The 17322-nt window shown below is 38.7% G+C and overlaps 1 long non-coding RNA gene across 2 annotated transcripts; it reads left to right on the forward strand.

Annotated features, from left to right (window-relative positions):
- The first annotated feature begins 743 nt into the window (after nt 1–743).
- LOC129496127 (uncharacterized) lies at nt 744–17112 on the forward strand. Of its 2 annotated transcripts, none has more exons than XR_008661668.1 (6): nt 744–808; nt 9194–9265; nt 14487–14617; nt 15928–16032; nt 16754–16861; nt 16969–17112. It is a non-coding gene; the product is annotated as an uncharacterized LOC129496127 (long non-coding RNA). The 2 variants fall into 2 exon arrangements; XR_008661669.1 differs by having other exon boundaries at nt 14514–14617.
- Nucleotides 17113–17322: the final 210 nt, after the last annotated feature.

Raw genomic sequence — 17322 nt, forward strand, 5'->3', positions numbered from 1 at the left:
GAGCCAGAGCACAAATCCCACACCCCGTCAAATCCTTCTCTCCCTCCAGCGACTCTGACTTGTGGGGCCATTCAGCCTGCTTTGCGAAGTGAGGAAGCCACATTTGAATTTGTTGAAAAAACAAAAAACAAAAAACAACAAAAGCCCCAAACCAAACAAACACTGCGCGACACGGGACGCTGTTTCCTTCAGCCGGCGTCTTCCACAATATGGTGCGGTGGGCCGGGAAAGCTTGGCCACAGATGGCGTGCTTGGTACCAGCCCTGTTTTCTAAATACCCGGTTCCTCAGTGTAAATGATAATGCTCAGACACATGGTGCCGCTTGGCTCCCGGGAGGCTCCAGCAACAACGCTTTTCTTGGCCTGCCGCCCCGGGTCCGGCTCTCTCCCTCCAGATGGCAGGCATCAGAATCCTTCAAGACACGGGATGTGGATGCTGACACTCAGGTTGGAGACAGGGTGGTCCCTTGGACCCTCGTGGGGCCGCCGGCTTACGACTTGAGCTCCCACCGGTGGCCTTGGGGCACCGCACGGGAGATGGGGTGCTGGCAGGAGCTCCTGTGCAGTAACCTCGAAAAGACATCATTGTGGGGCTGGCCCTTGAACCCAGCTCTTCCACAGCTGCGTCCTTGAAGTGTTTCTCTCTTCCAGGAAAAGTGTGCCTTCTTGGGGAGGTGTCCATGGAGCACCACTCTCAAACAAGGGGAGAGTGGGGGAAGGGGCAGAGGTGTTCATCTCCCATGCAAAGGAAGAAGCCACCACTTTAGCACCTTCAGGCTCATAGGCAGCCCAGCAGAGGAGCAAGAAGGTGAGCTCGGCATCCCTACAGTCTTGACTTTGAACTTTGCCTTCACTCTGTACTGGTGACTTCACATTGCTGAAGCTCTCCAAAGCCCACTTTCTTTATCGTTATTCTTACAAAATGAAATCAGGTACCAAGAGCATGGCTTGGGGGAGCAGGCAAGAAGGGGACGCAGGGTCTGCAGGGAACTTAAACAAACACATAGAACCAACTCAAACTCAGTTGGCTTTTTTGTTATCACTATGCACTGACAATTCCAAGCAATGTCAGTGAGAGAATACTCTTCCCTGAAATGTTCTGTTGTGGGTCTAAGTTTTTAAACAGTTGCTGCATTTAATAGTGAGTCTATCTCTTTCAGCTTCAAATTCACATATTTTTCTTACGTATCCTTCAATATCTATTGTATCCTGTATGGAAGTTTTGCTGTCAGCCCCTAACTTGGGATGAGTGGACTCAGCTACGTGCAGTCATTCGGACAGTGAGTTCCCAACAGCATGGAAACATTTGAACTCACTTTGGGCGCCCCATGGTACTCTATATTCTAGTGTTTAAACAGTAGATTTAACTATAAGAACAACATCACAGTGATCAGGAAAACAGAGAAATAGAACTTGGGAAGTACTTGCCCAAGGGTAGCACTTGGCACTTGGCTGTTGCTTAATAAATCTGAGTTACCCTTCATCTGAAAGCATGTACCCTTCAGCTGTAAAAATGGACACAGTAACATCATATAGGATTTTTGGTTCAAATCCCAGTTTTCCTATCTCTTGGCACATCCCGTAACTATATGAGGTCTAGTTTCCTTTTCTAAAAAAATAAGATCCTCCTATCTACTTCAGTGGTATGCAATGAGCTCTCTTCCACAAAGTACCTGGCTGGGGCTATGGCTTTCCTCCAGTTGAGGTCCACTCCAATCCCACCCAGCCTGTGACCTTGGGCTCCACTCCCCATTCCTAGTTTTTATCCTTTTGTAGTCTCCACCTAATCTTGGTTCTCTAAAATTGGCTTTTCTGGGGGACATTGAGTTTGATTCCCTGTAGTAGTTTGGGGTTTTGATTATAAAAAATAGAAACATATTTGGATAATCTAAGCAAACTTGGTGAAAGGATATGATGTGAAAGATGTGTATTGGGGGTGTGGAGGAACTTTTGAAATGGAACAGAAGTTGTGAGACCAGAAAGGGAAGGGATAGAAACCAAGAACACTCATGGAGACAAGGGGCAGGAAGCATGAAGTCCAGATATAGTTTCATGACTGGAGCAGCCTGGCCAGGAAGCCACCACCACTTTTTTTTTCTGCCATAGCAGCAAGAAACTAACCCTCTCCCCTTCTCTCTTCACATCTCTCTGATGTGATGATTCAAAGTTCAAATCCTGGAAGGCAGGCCCTGACTGGCTGACCTTAGGTCATATTGCCCACTCTCTCATTTCCTAGGGGCAGGGAGAGTCAGAATCTGGTCCTTTAGGCTTCTGGGAGGCTTGTTCTGGAATTCCTATCAGAGCTAATTTCCTCCAAAAATCTGAGGAAATCTGCTCTCAGGGAGGGGGACTGGATATGGGGCAACTGAGTATATTTAGAATCCACAGCACTCACCGCTGGCTGTTATTTTCACTTCCTTGGTAGAGGTCCTAGCCAGGTCCCCACTTGGTTCACCCAAGAGATGTTCTCATAATACCTGATGGATTTAAAAACTTGACTTCTGGACTTAGGTCTGAGATGAATAATGTTCTGTCTGAATAATTGGACAGACTGGCATTTTGTTGCCTCTGGCAAGGGATGGAGGAGAAGAAAGAAAACCTGTATTTAATATTCTCCTAGTACATGCAAGGGATTGCACTGTACACTTCACATCCATCCATCTGTTAAAATTATAGCTAAAGTCCTTGGACGTATATGCCATTATTCCTATTTTACAGATGGAAAACTGAGGTTCAGGGTGCTCAAATGGAATTACTCATTGTTTCATTTAGAGTTCTTGGGTGAGCCACCAGAAATTTACCAGAGTTGAATTAAGCCAAAGGCTTGATTGTAAGAGGATGGAGTAGGGGCTGATGCAGTTGAAGCAAATGATACAGATTTGGAAAAGACAGGAATCAGGAATTCCCTGGAGATACTGTGGCAGAAACCAATGGTTTGGTTTGGAACTAATTAGTTCCAATGGTCTGGAACTAATTTCCCCAAACCTATGTCATTGTGGTGAAGATTTAAATTTTTGGGAGGGAGAGTCTAATTGGTTTAGGTTGGGTGACTTTCCTGGGTGTACAACCTGGGCAGTCTCATATATCCCTGCCCGTAGAAGAGCTCTACAGTTGGTCTAATGCTCTGCAGCTGCCATATTGAAATTCTTCAGATTTTTTTTTAACAAGATGCCTCACAAATTATGTAGCCAGTTCTGCATTAGTTAGGTAAATACAACACTCTTTGATTGACAGTCCTATCAAGATTGCATATGATGGTGATTAGGTAATTTTCTAAAGCATTATTGGAAGAATGTCATATGAAGGGGGGATAAATGCCAGGCAGGCAGGTGTGCAGGCAAAAACAATAGATGTTCACTACTGTCTGTACCTTGTCAGCCCAAAATCTCCACATACACTTTTCCCCTCAAGTACAATTTTACCTTGTATCATTTCCACCCAAAGTTCAGTAACTGGAAGCACTCAAAAGACTTTGACTTAACCACAAAGGATGCTGGAAAATAAAATTCTCAGGATTCAGAAATGAGATAGCCAATCACTGCCATGGCCTATTTGCCCATAATTGTAAACTACCCGAAATTATGTACTAGGTATTTTATATTATATATTTTAGAATGAATGTCAATGGATGAGAAAGGAATGCATTATACAATGAAAAATATGGAAGAGATAGCAGGTGTGAAAGAAATAGAAATTATGAGAGACATAGAGAGACATGGAATAGAGAATGAGAAGCTTCAACACAAATCTAATCTAATTGGATGCAAATTATTGAAACAAAATATGAAAGAATTTAAGGGTCATAGAAGATAGAAAGTGAAGTGCCAACATATGTCAAGAGGGAGAGACTGGAGTAAAGGACAGCAAGGTGGTATTTAAAACAATAACTGCTGAAAAATTTTTGCCAAGTACAGGAAGACCCATTAAGCTCCACATGTAGACACTTTATAGTGAAACTGCAGAATATCAAGAAGAGAGAAAATCCTAAGGGCCACCAGGGAATAAAACATAGATCACCTCCAACAGAACAACAATCAGATTGTTATCCAAATTCTCATGAGCAGTATCATATGCCAGAAAGAAATGGAATATCTTTGAAGTTGAGAGATAATAATTATGACCCTATAATTCTATACCAACCCAAACTATAATTTAAGAGAAAGGATGACAAAGATATTTTTAGAAAAATCAGAACATAGAATAGAAATGAATAATGTGGATGCTCTCTAACATAATTATTAAATAAATTACTTAAACAGGAAAAAATATTCCAGAAGGAAGGAGTGAGATGCAAGATAAACAATACTAAAATTTAATGGTAAACACTAGAATGATAGAGTGCATGACTTTTGAGCCGGTAGTGGAAAATAAAAGTAATATAGAAAACTTAATCCATCAAAAGAAATGAAAGGAGAAAAAAAAGGCAAAAAGGAAGCAGGAAGGTAGAAATAAGTCCACATCCATTACTAACCACAATAAATGTACATAGGTTAAACTCACAATTATAAGATAGAGACTTCAGGTTGGATTAAAAATATACAAGTAAGGGGATCCTTGGGTGGCTCAGTGGTTTAGCTCCCTGCGTGTAGCCTGCTTCTCCTTCTGCCTGTGTCTCTGCCTCTGTCTCTCTCTCTTTGTGTCTCTCATGAATAAATAAATAAGACCTTTTAAAAAATATACAATTATATGATTATTACAATAGACATATTTAAAGAATCCAGATGCTTGAAAATTAAGAGGTATAGAGAAGATATACTGGGCATTTACTGACCAAAAGGAAGGTAGTGTAGTGTTCTTATTAACAGACAAAATAGAATGTAGTATGAGTAGCATTAGAAATATTATTTTAATTAGAGGGTTCTTTCTTTCTTTCTTTTTTTTTAAGATTTTATTTATTTATTCATGAGAGACACAGAGAGAGAGGCAGAGACACAGGCAGAGGGAGAAGCAGGCTCTATGCAGGGAGCCTGATGCGGGACTCGATCCCGGGTCTCCAGGATCATGACTGGGGCTGAAGGCAGCGCTACCGCTGAGCCACCTGGGCTGCCCTAGAGGGTTATTTCATATTGATAAAAGAACAACCCACCAAGATGACACAACAATCATTAATTTGTATGTGCCTAACTATATAGCCTCAAAATACCAAGAATAGCAACTGTCAAAACAGGAGAGAGTAATTGATAAGATTTGTGATAATGATAAAAGGTTTAATCATCTCCCAGAAATGGATTGATCAGACGAACAAGCAATAAGTACAGATATGTGAAGATAATCTTGATCTGGCTCAAAATATATAAACTTGCTCTTCAGAGAACATACATTGTTTTCAAGCACACATTGAATTTTTATCAGAAAATGATAATATTTTAGACCATTAAGGAAGTCACAACACATTGCAAATAATAGCCATTATTCAAACCATATCCTCTGATCAAAATGAGATAAAATTAATTATCAGCAATAAAAATAAAATTATTTCCCACACATTTGGAAACAGTGAGTTAAAAAAATTCAAACATCTAAAGACTCTGTGAGGAGTCAAAGGAAAAATCATAAGGGAAATGATAAAATATGTAGACGTGAATTATAATGAAATCACTATATACAAAAACCTAGAAGATGCAGATAAAATCATATTTAGAGGAAAACTAATAGTCTCTAATTTATTACAAAACAAAAGAGTCCAAAAACACATGAGTTGAGTGTGCAGGTCAAGAAACTACAAAAAGAATACCCCCTCCAGTAGTCTCCTATAAAAAAGACCAGATATAGAAATAGTCAATACAGTTGGATTCATCATTTGATTAAGCTTAAATCCACTGGTGCTCTCCAGATTCATCAGAGTTTTGCACTAATTGAAACAGTAGAATTCAATATGGGTGTGATAAGGATTATCATATCGGTGTCTGCCAAATATTTAATGACTGAAATTCTCCAAGGGATAAGGTATTTATTTTTATCTTTTTATTTTGAGATAATTTTTAACTTACAGAAAAGTTGCAACATAGAACAAAGAGCCATTTGAGAATAGGTTGCTGATGTTATGTTGCATTACTGTAGAATATTTCAGGGCATAAAGAAAAAAGGATATGATTGTACATAACTACAACTATCAGAATCAGAAAATTATTACTGTTATGTCACTACTATCAATTCATAGACCCCATTCAGTTTTGTTAATGTCCCATATGCCAAAAGGATAACTGGATCATGTCTTGTCTTTAGTTGTCATGTCTCTGTAATGTCCTTAAGGTAGGGCTAGTTCCTCAGTGTTTCCTTGACTTTCATGACTTTGACATTTTAGAAGATTATAATTCCATTATTTTGTAAAATGCCTACTAATTTGCTTCTATCTGATGTTTCCTGATGATTAGGTTCAGGGTATGCATCTTTGTCAGGAATGTCACAGAAGCGATGGCTCTCTTCCTCTGGTTTCATACTGCATTAGTTTGTGTAGGCTGTCACAACAAGATACCACAGAATGAGTGACTTAAATAAGGGATATTTATATTTCACAGTTTTGGAGTCTGGAAGTGCAAGATCAGGGCTCTGGCTAGTTTGGTTTCTGGTGAGAGGTCTCTTCCTGACTTGCAGATGATTGCCTCTTCACTGTGTCTTCACATGGTGGAGACTGAGAGAGAGAGAGAGAGAGAGAGAGAGCGCTCTGGTGTCCCTTCCTTTTCTTATAAGGACACAAACTCTATCAGATTAGGACTTCACCCATGACCTCATTTAACTTTTATCCCTTTATTATAAGCACTATCTCCAAATACAATCACATTGGGGGTTAGGCTTTAACATATGGTTTTGGGGTGAGGGGGACACAATCCATTATATGTAGATTCAACATTTGTTCCCTAGTTGAAGTAATTTTACTTGACTTCCTTCCTAAATCCTCTCTACTCAGCAATCCATAACACGTATCAAATGGTATTTGCCCCATTACTAGTTTTGTATCATTGGTGATATCTGTCAATATCTCCACTATAAAGTTCCTCTTCTTCTTTTGTAATTGATAAGTATTTTGGGGGGAAGGACTTGGAAACTATGTAAATGTCCCACTCTTCATCAAATATTTATTATACGTTTTATTATCTACTGATATTTCTTGGCCGAATTAATTATTACTGTGATGGCTGCCAAACAGTGATTTTCTAATTCTGTCATTCCTTGTACATTTATTAGTTGGCATGCTACTTTAAGAAAAAGCTTTCTTTTCTCCTCACTTATTTTTTTATTTACAGCAGAATAAACTCATGGATTCTATTTTATTCAGTGGATATAATCTATTAGCATCATTATTTTATTGCTTCTCAAATGGTCTCTTATTTGGTCTTTCCACAAAGTAATAAATGGTACTGGACTTGTTCTTTCACCATGAACAACTACAACACTAGGAAAAGCATATAGAACAACAGTTGCAGATATTTGACAACAGGCAGAGCTGCATTGTGATCATTGGAAGAAATGAGGCAAACAATACGAACCCCATAATAACCTTAGTTTTCATCCTGGAAGAATTTTATGACCCTGATGCAGGAGAGGGAAACTCAAGCCGAGCACAGCAGATTTGGTGAGGTAAAGCAACAAAAGTCAGTTTATGAAGGACTGAGATGGTTAGAATTGGGGGAGTAGAATACAAGAGAAAAGGGAGCTACTCAGAGAATGATCTCCAGAAATCTTCAGGAGTTTCATAAGTCTTTGATTGAATGCTGATCTACATATACACAGGGCAAGATGCTGTGAGGCTGGGCAGCGAAAACCATGGGAGAAAAAACAACTACTGTGGAGTGCTAAGCAAAAAAAAAACTACCAGAACACACACAGAACTGTGAGTCATTCAACTTACAATCAACCAAAATGGAGGGACTTTGTCCAATACTGGAGGAATTAACTAGGCATTCCAGAAAGGCCATGCCTTAAGAATAGGGCTACATGAGCCATAGCATTAAATCAACTCTAGACTAATTCTAACAAGTTTTTCTAACAAGTTTCTAGAGGGTAATGCTCATTTGAAAGTGAATTATCTGCCTGCCAGAACAGAATTCAACACTCTTTGATGAAAGAAAACAAAATCCACCCTCTCTACAATGTAACAGTAACAATGTTCAGCATCTAGTTTAAAATTATTAGGTGAAAAAACAGGAAAAATGTGGCCCATAACACAGAGAAAGAAAATTAATAGGGCCAGACTAAAAATTATGTAGATAATGGAATTATGAGGCAAGGACTATATAGCTTTTACAAATATGCTCAAGAATTTAAAGGAAACATCAACATAATGAGAAGAGAAATAGAAACTATAAAAAAGAAGCAAATAGATCTTTTAGACTTCAAAAGTACAATCTACACATTAAAAATCATATTAAAAGTGTATTAGAAACTTCAGGAGAGAAGATTGAAGATACAATCATATGAAGAATCCAAAAAGAATAACAAAAATTAAAAGACAAGAAAAAAATGAACAGTGTCAGTGACCCATGATACAAGAGTACACATCCTAATACCTGTATAATTGTAGTCTCAGAAAGAGAAGAGAGAGACAATGAGACCAAAAAAATATTTGTGGAAATAAGAATCAAAATTTACCCAAATTTGGTGAAAAATATGAATCCATATATCAATAATTTCAGTGATTACCAAGTAAGGTAAATAAATAAATAAATAAATAAATAAATAAATAAATAAATAAATAAATACATCAAGTCACATTATAATCAAATTTCTCAAAACCAGTGACAACGATAAAAATCCTAAAAGCCTCCAGAGATAAAAGATGTATTACACACAGCCAACAGAGTTAAAAAATGGCCTCTAGCTTCTTTCAGGAATGGTATAATCTAGGTGATACAATAATGATCTTTATTTTATTTTTTTAAAGTAGGCTCCATGCCAAGTATGGGGCTTGAACTCACAACTGAGATCAAGAGTCACATGCTCTACTGACTCAGCCAGCCAGGTGCCCCTATATTGACATCTTTAAAGTGTTAAAAGAAAAATCCCCAAACCCTGGCCACCTAGAATTTTATATCCAGCAAAAACTTCCTTCAAAAGTGAAGGTGAAGTAAGGATATTTTTAAATAGACAAGAGCTGATATATACATATACATATATATATATATATATATATATATATATATAGTCATCAGGAGACCTGTAGTAACTATAATAAATATTACATCAAATTTTTCAGGTTGAAGGAAAATGATTCTACATGGAAGCAAATCTACAGAAACGAATGAAGAGTGTCAGAAATGTCAAATATGTGAGTGTATATTTATTTGTTCTCATTTACATTTTTAAGAAAAGGTGATTGTTTAACGATTTATTTATTTGAGAGAGAGAGAGAGAAAGAGAGAGACAGAGAGAGAAGGGAGAGAATCTCAAGCAGATTCCCTGCTGAGCATGGAGGCTGATGAAGGGCTTAATCTCATGACCCTTGAGATCATTACCTGAGCCAAAACTGAGTAGGTCACTTAACCGACTAGATCGGCCAGGTGCCCCTAGAAGATTTTATTTAAACAATAAAAATAACAATATGCTGTGAGACTTGTATATAGAAGTGAAATGTGTGGCAACAATAGCAAGAGAGCTGGAGGTGCTATATTAATATCAGACAAACTAGATGTCAAGAAAAGATATATTACCAAAGATAAGGAGGGATATTTGTAAATTATAAATGGCCAATTTATCAAGAAGCTATAACAGTTTTAAGTGTGTATGTGCACCTAATAATAGAACTTCCAAGTATATAAAGGAAAAATGCAGAGAATCAAAATGAGAAATAGACACATCTTTAAATTTAGTTGAAGATTTTCAACACTCTTCTCTCTCAGTAATTGATAGAATGAAAAATAAATCAGTAAGAAGAAAAAAACCTTGAACAACTCCATCAACCTACTTGACCTAATTGACACTTATAGACTATTCTACACAACTGGAGAAAAGAAAATACATTCTTTTTAAGTGGATTGTTCATCATGATGGCCCATATGCTGGCCTGTAAAAGAAGTCTGAATAAGGTCTAAAAAGATTGCAATCAACAGAGTATATTCTCTGACCACAATGACACTAAATGAGAACACAATTATAAAAATAAATCTGGAAAATCTCCAAATATTTGGAGATTAAACAACACACTTTTAAATAACACATAGGTCAAAAAAGAATCATAAAAGAAATTAGATAATATTTTGTATGGAAAGAAAATGAAAACAAACATTAAAATTTGTGATGTTCATGTTTTTTTAGATGAAAATGTTTATCTTTTGGGGCACTTGGGTGGCTCAGTTGGTTAAGCATCTGCCTTCAGCTCAGGTCATGATCTTAGGGTTCTGGGATTGAGTTCTCTGTCGGGTTCCCTGCTCGGGAGAGAGTCTACTATTCCCTCTCCCTCTGCCTACTCCCCCTGCTCATGGTCTGTCTCTCTCAAACAAATAAAATCTTTAAAAAAAAGGAAAAATGTTTATCTTTTCTTTTTTTTTTTTAAATTTTTATTTATTTATGATAGTCACAGAGAGAGAGAGAGAGAGGCAGAGACACAGGCAGAGGGAGAAGCAGGCTCCATGCACCGGAAGCCCGATGTGGGACTCGATCCCGGGTCTCCAGGATCGCGCCCTGGGCCAAAGGCAGGCGCCAAACCACTGCGCCACCCAGGGATCCCTATCTTTTCTTTTCTTTCTTTCTTTCTTTTTTTTTTTTGAGAGGGAGGGTGGGAGGCCCAGAGGGAGAAGGAGAGAATCTTAAGCAGGCTCCATGCCCAGCACAGAACCTGACACAGAGCTTGATCTCACAACCATGAGATCATAGCCTGAGCTGAAATCAAGAGTTGGATGCTTAACTGACTGAGCCATCCAGGTGTCCTGAAAATGTTTATCTTAAAACAGGAAAGTTTTAAAATAGATGATCTATTTTAAATAGAGGAGTTCCATCTCAAAAAATTAGGACAAAAAGGGCAATTAAAATGAAAAATAAGTAGAAAGAGGAAAATAAAAGATAAAAGCAACAATCAATGACATGGCAAATGGAAAAACAATGAAGAAATTGATGAAACCCAAAGTTTATTCTTCACAAAATTTAATAGTTTGATAAATATCTGGATTGATCACATAAGGGTGTCTTTGAAAGCTTACTAATATCAGGAATAAAATGGGGGTAGCATTACAGATTCTGCAGACATTAAAAGTATGATAAAGAACTATCATAAAAATTGTTATGCCAATAATTTCAATAACTTAGACCAAGCGGACAAATTCTTTGAAAGACACAATTTATCAAAATAGACACAAGATAAAGTAGAAAATATTAATAACCCTATATTTATTAAAATTGAATTAGTAGTTAAGACCTCCCCACAGTGGAACTTCATGTCCAGATGGTTTGGTAAATTCTATCAAACATCTGATGAAGAAATAATAATACCAATATTATGTTAATTTTTTCAAAAAAATGGAGGAAAAGCTAGCATTCCTTAACTGATGTTGTGATGCCATGATACAAAGGTAGTATGAGGAAAGTACAGACTAGTTTACCTCACAAATATTGAGGGGGAAAATCCTTAACAATATACTATCAAATCAAATCTAGAAATATTCACTATATACTGTTAACATGGAAGTTTGGTTTGGCGTTGAAAAAAATAATCAGTGTAAATCACAATCTTACAATAAAAAGGAGGAAAATCATATGATTATTTCAATAGATACGTAAAAATGATCTGACAATATTTGCCAAGCATAGATTATAAAACTATCAGAAAGAACAGAAACAAGTTTTCTCAACATGATAAAAAGCAACATTCAGCTGACACCAAATTTAACATAAAAGACTAAATGCTTTTCCTGTAAGGTCAGGAAAAAGCAAAAATACCCATCCTCATCATTTCTTTTCACTAGCTAGAGTTCCTAGCCAATGCAATAAAGTAAGAAAAAGAAATAAAAGGCATAAAGATGGGAGACAAAAAAATACAACCATCTTTATTTCCAGGTGATATAATTATGGGCTTAGGAAATTCTAAGGGTCTGCAAAAAATGCTACAAAGTAAATAATTTTGCAAGGTTGCTCGATACAAGGTCAATATGCAAAAGTCTACTGTTTTCCTTTTTTTTTTTTTAAAGATTTTATTTATTTATTCATGAGAGACAGAGAGAGAGAGAGGCAGAGACACAGGCAGAGGGAGAAGCAGGCTCCATGCTGGGAGCCTGATGTGGGACTCGATCCCGGGACTCCAGTATCACGCCCTGGGCCAAAGGCAGGCATTAAACCACTGAGCCACCCAGGGATCCCCTGTTGTTCTGTATACTAGCAAGAATAATTGGCAACATGAAACAGGAATAATTTAACAAAAGTGATACTGACTGAAAAATGACAAAACACTTCTGAAGGAGACTTAAATATATGGAGAAATATACTAAATAATGGAGAGAACACTGGAAAACTAGGTGTTGTTAAAATACCTGAAAGGTTTTGTCTCAACACTTCTGTCACTAAAACATGTGGTGGTTCCCCCCAGCAATTTTTCAATTCTCTGATAGCAGTTGGGTGTTCAACAACTCAATTCAGTTCTGAAACCCGCTTCTGGAGTTAATGCAGACCCTGTAAGTTAAAGGTGTAGTCCTGTGCTCCTACCTCAGATGCCAGCCACGATTGGGGTCCCCAGACTACTCACATTTCTGCTTGACTGACTACAAATTTGGGAGTTCCCTTGACTTCTCCTCATATGTGATGATTTGCTAGAATGGCCCACAGAACTTAGGAAAACACTTTACTAAAGTTTATTGGTTTGTTATAATGGATACATACAGTTCAGAAACAGTTAAATGGAAAAGATGCATAGGGTGAGGTGTGGGGGAGGTATGCAGAGCTTCCATGCCCTCTCCAGGTGTACTACCTTCCTCACACATTAATGTTTTCATCAACCAGAAAGCTCTCCAAATCTCCTTGTTCAAGAGTTTTTATGGAGCTCAATCTCCAGCCTCTCCCCATCCCCCGAGGTCAGTGGGTGGGGCTGGATGTTCCAGCCCTGTAATCACTTGGTCTTTTTGATAACCAGTTCCATCCTGAGGCTAGCTAGGGGGCCCCACCCTGAGTTACTTCATTAGAATAAATTCAGATGTGATCAAAAGGGATTTGTTATAAATACTAAAAGGCATTTCCATCACTCAGGAAATTCCAAGGGTTTAGAAGCTCTGTGCCAAAATCAGGAATAGAGACCAAATATACTTCTTGTTATATCACAATATAATTTTCACCTAAGTGAACATATAGATTTAATGTAATTCTAGTTAATATATCATTAGGTTTTTGAAAGAAATTGACAAACCAATTATAAAATTTATATGGAAATAGGGGGATCCCCGGTTGGCTCAGCGGTTTGGCGCCTGCCTTTGGCCCAGGGCGTGATCCTGGAGTCCCAGGATCAAGTCCCACGTCAGGCTCCCTGTGTGGAGCCTGCTTCTCCCTCTGCCTGTGTCTCTGCCTCTCTCTCTCTCTCTGTCTCTCATGAATAAATAAATAAAATCTTAAAAAAAAAAGAATTGACTGAGTCTAACCAAGCTGTAGGGTAAAAACTACTTAAAAAAATTTATATGGAAATACAAAAGACCTAGTATAGCCAAATAACTTTTTAAAGGCAGAGCAAATTTGGACTGCCTAAACTACTTAGTTTTAACATTCATATTACAAAACTACAATATTCAAGTCAGTATAAGGTGAAAAATATATATTAATGGAACACTCATGCATATGATTAATTGATTTTAAATCAGGGCCAAAGGTAAATTCATGATAGATAATCTTTTCAGCAAATGATCCTAGAACAACCAAATATCCAAATGGAAAAAGTAAAGTCTGACTCCATCTCACAACACTTGCAATGTGAACCCCAAATAGATTATGTGCTTTAGCACAAAGTCTGAAATTATAAAACTTGTGAATTAAAAAAAGACAATGTATTTCTGACCTTGGAGTTGGCAGTGGGTGCCTGGAACACAAACAACACAAACAGTAACAGAAAAGTTGATAAAAATGAACTCCGAGAAAATGAAAACATTCTGATTTTCAAAAGACACCATTAAGAAAATGGAAAGTATACTACAAATGGCAGAAAATTTTTGCAACACGTGTATTTGGCAAATAACTTTGTACCTAGATTCTCACAACTCAGTAAGAAAAACAGCCCAATACAAATGTGTAAAAATTTCAACAGGCACTATACAAAAAAGCTATATGTACGGCCAATAAGATCATGAAAAGATGCTTAACACCATTATCCAATAAGAAATTAAAATTAAAACCACAATGAAGTTCTGCTGTATACCTACTAGAATGGATAAAATGAAAAAGGTCAAATATAACAAATATTGGAGAGAATGTGGAACAGCCAAGATTCTCATGCTTTGCTGGTGGGAATGTGAAATGGTACAATCATTTTGGAAAACTGCAAAAACGTATTATGAAGTGAAATATAATCTTATTATACAATCTAGGAATTCCATTCCTATGTTTTACCTCAGAGAAAGAAATACATGTATCCACACAAAGACTCGCATATAAATATTCAAGCAAGCTTCATTCGTAATATCTGGAAACTGGACACAACATAAGTGTTCATCAGGAGGTGAGTGGATAAACCAGTTGTATTTTTCATAAACGGGAAATTACTCAGCACTAAGAATGAACAACTTCCTGACATGCACAGCAACATGAATGAATCCCTAACACTTTGTGTTATTCTCATGTTAGAAGGCAGACCCCAAAGAACACATACTGTTTGATTCCACTTAATATGAAGTTCTGCAAAAGGCAAAATTAATACATAGTAACACAAATCAGATCAGTGTTGCCTTGGGGAGGGATGAATTAAGAGAGAACTTGACAGAATTTGTGGGTTGGTGAGAATGTTCTGTATTTTGATTAAAATGGGGGTCACGTGGTTATACAAGTGCATATATTTGTCAGAACTCATGGCACTGTAATTAAAATAGGTGCATTTTGTTGGATATAAGTTAAATCAGAATAAAGATAATTTTCAAACTCCACGAAGTTGGTCAATGCGTGCCTCTTCACGTGGGTCCCTGTTCTTGCATGTTCTCCTCATTCCTTGAGCCCTTTGAATTGCAGGCTTGGTCTGAACTTTCCTTTTTTTTTTTTTTTTAAAGATTTTATTTATTTATTCGTTCGTGAGAGACAGAGACACAGGCAGGGGGGAGAAGCAGGCTCCATGCAGGGAGCCTAACCTGGGACTCCAGGATCATGCCCTGGGCTGAAGGCAGGTGCTAAACTGCTGAGCCACCCAGGGATCCCCTGGTCTGAATTTTCAACTCATCTCAAATCCCTTTCCCAGTAGGACCTCCTCAATTACCCCTGTGTATCATTGACCTTCTTCAAGTTCCCTCTTTTACGACATCGTTTATTTCCTATTATCATTTCCACCTGTCTCACTGCTTTACCTTTCTTTACGGAAGTCCTGCCCCTGCAGGGATGCAAACCTCAGCCTGTCTGGTTCACCTGGCTATTCCTAAAACCCAGAACCATGATTGGCGTGTAGCAGGTGATCAATCTAGCTACTGAATAAGTGAGTGGGTGGGTACCCAGGGTCTCATGGCTTGTGATGGCAAAGCCGGGCTTCTTACCCTGGGAGGTCTGACCCTAACATCCATGCTTTTCTAACTGTATGCTGACTCTGTCTACTGATAGGATGGACAAAACACAAACAGACAAACAAGGCCACAAGAACAGGGCTCTCTTTCAAGGAAATATACATTTATAACTTAATAGCCAATGACTTGGCTGGCTCTAGCTGGAAGGGTTAAATAACAATGGGCAGAGGGGAAGCCAGTTAAACTTGTTTTCTTTTTTTTTTTAAGTTTTCTTTCTTTTTTTTCTTTCTTTCTTTCTTTTATCTTATCTTATTTTATTTTTTGCAAGAGGCCTAAGTTTGCAGTCTGCAGAGCTATCTGCTGGGCTGGCGGGAGAGCTGGAGAGCTGTGAAAAGAAACCAGAGAAGCTTGCTCACAAAAGACTGAAATCCTGGTATCTCTTTTGTTTTCACCCAAGTCTGCGGCCACTGACATTCCTCTTTTACACCACGGGTGGATAATAAGCCCCCTTCTCAGGAATCGAAATGCTCTTATACATTTTAATGTGACCTTAGCGAGCGCTTTTCAGAAATCACAGGCCCATCTGACTACACTTGAGGTTGAATTGAGCTAATGGTATTCACCTCATCTTTAGATGCAAAATTGGAAGGATAAAAAGACCTTGCTGTGAAGAGGGGGGGGTGGTGAAGGGAGGAGGGGTGGGTGGGCTGGGGGGGCAGGAGCGGGAGGCAGATTAGAGATACTGCTTAAAAATCTCATGATTGCACGTTGATAACGAAATGTCTCCTCTTTCTGAAATCCCCCATGGGCTCGAGAGATGTCCTTACGCTTTTATTTTTAATGACGGAATCTTTTTATTCTTGGGCTGGGGAAATTTGAATGTTGCTGCATATGTGGCCAGGAGATACATTGACCTTTAGCAAATCTTATTTTTTTAAAAAAATCAGATGGAACAGTTATTGCCATATTCCAGCCCTGTAAGATGAGAGAGAGAGCGTGAGAGAAGAGAGCGAGAGCACACTTTCTTCCTTTGTAATCAGACGTGGATTAAATTTATTAAAGATTCTGTGTCTCCTTTTAAATGACTTGCAACTGTCTTTCTGAATTATAAGAAGCTCCTTGGAGACATGGCACCTTTCTGATATCATCTTCAGATCACAGAGAAGTCTTCTGAAATGGGAGGAAACTTGGTTCTTTTCTATTTCCCTTTGGCTAAAACGTGGCTCTCATTCACGTGCCCGATGCGCCAGGGCCCCAAGGAGGTAGGAACAGGGGTGAGGAGGAATGAGAGGGTGGGGGAGCTGGGTGTGGTCAGGAGGGAGGCTGGGAAGGAGCCCCTGCACTCAAATAAAACGCACGTCCCCCCAAGACAGGCTCATTTCCAGTATTGACGTGCCTGCCGTCCGTCAAAGACCTGGTGGATGCTTCCCGCCACCCGGATTCATCTGCCTCCAGGACAGAGGGGCCCATCGGGCAATCCATCACGGAGCACACCTGGTCTGCCCACAGGAGACAGCAGGTAGGGAGGGGCCGACTGAACAGCGGTGGGGGGAGCGGATGGCTGGGAGAGCCGGGGCCCCAGGTTGACTGGTGAGGATCCGACTCTCAGACAGGACCTCAGGCCTCTGGGCGTATCTGTCCAAGGGGTGTACATAATTTATCAGCGTGGAAAGGGTGACAGATTGGGATGGTCTGGCCTTTTGACTTTGCAGCTTCTGTCTGT

This window comes from Nyctereutes procyonoides, unplaced genomic scaffold (assembly GCF_905146905.1).
Source record: "Nyctereutes procyonoides isolate TBG_1078 unplaced genomic scaffold, NYPRO_anot_genome, whole genome shotgun sequence".
NCBI classification, from domain to species: Eukaryota; Metazoa; Chordata; class Mammalia; order Carnivora; family Canidae; genus Nyctereutes; species Nyctereutes procyonoides.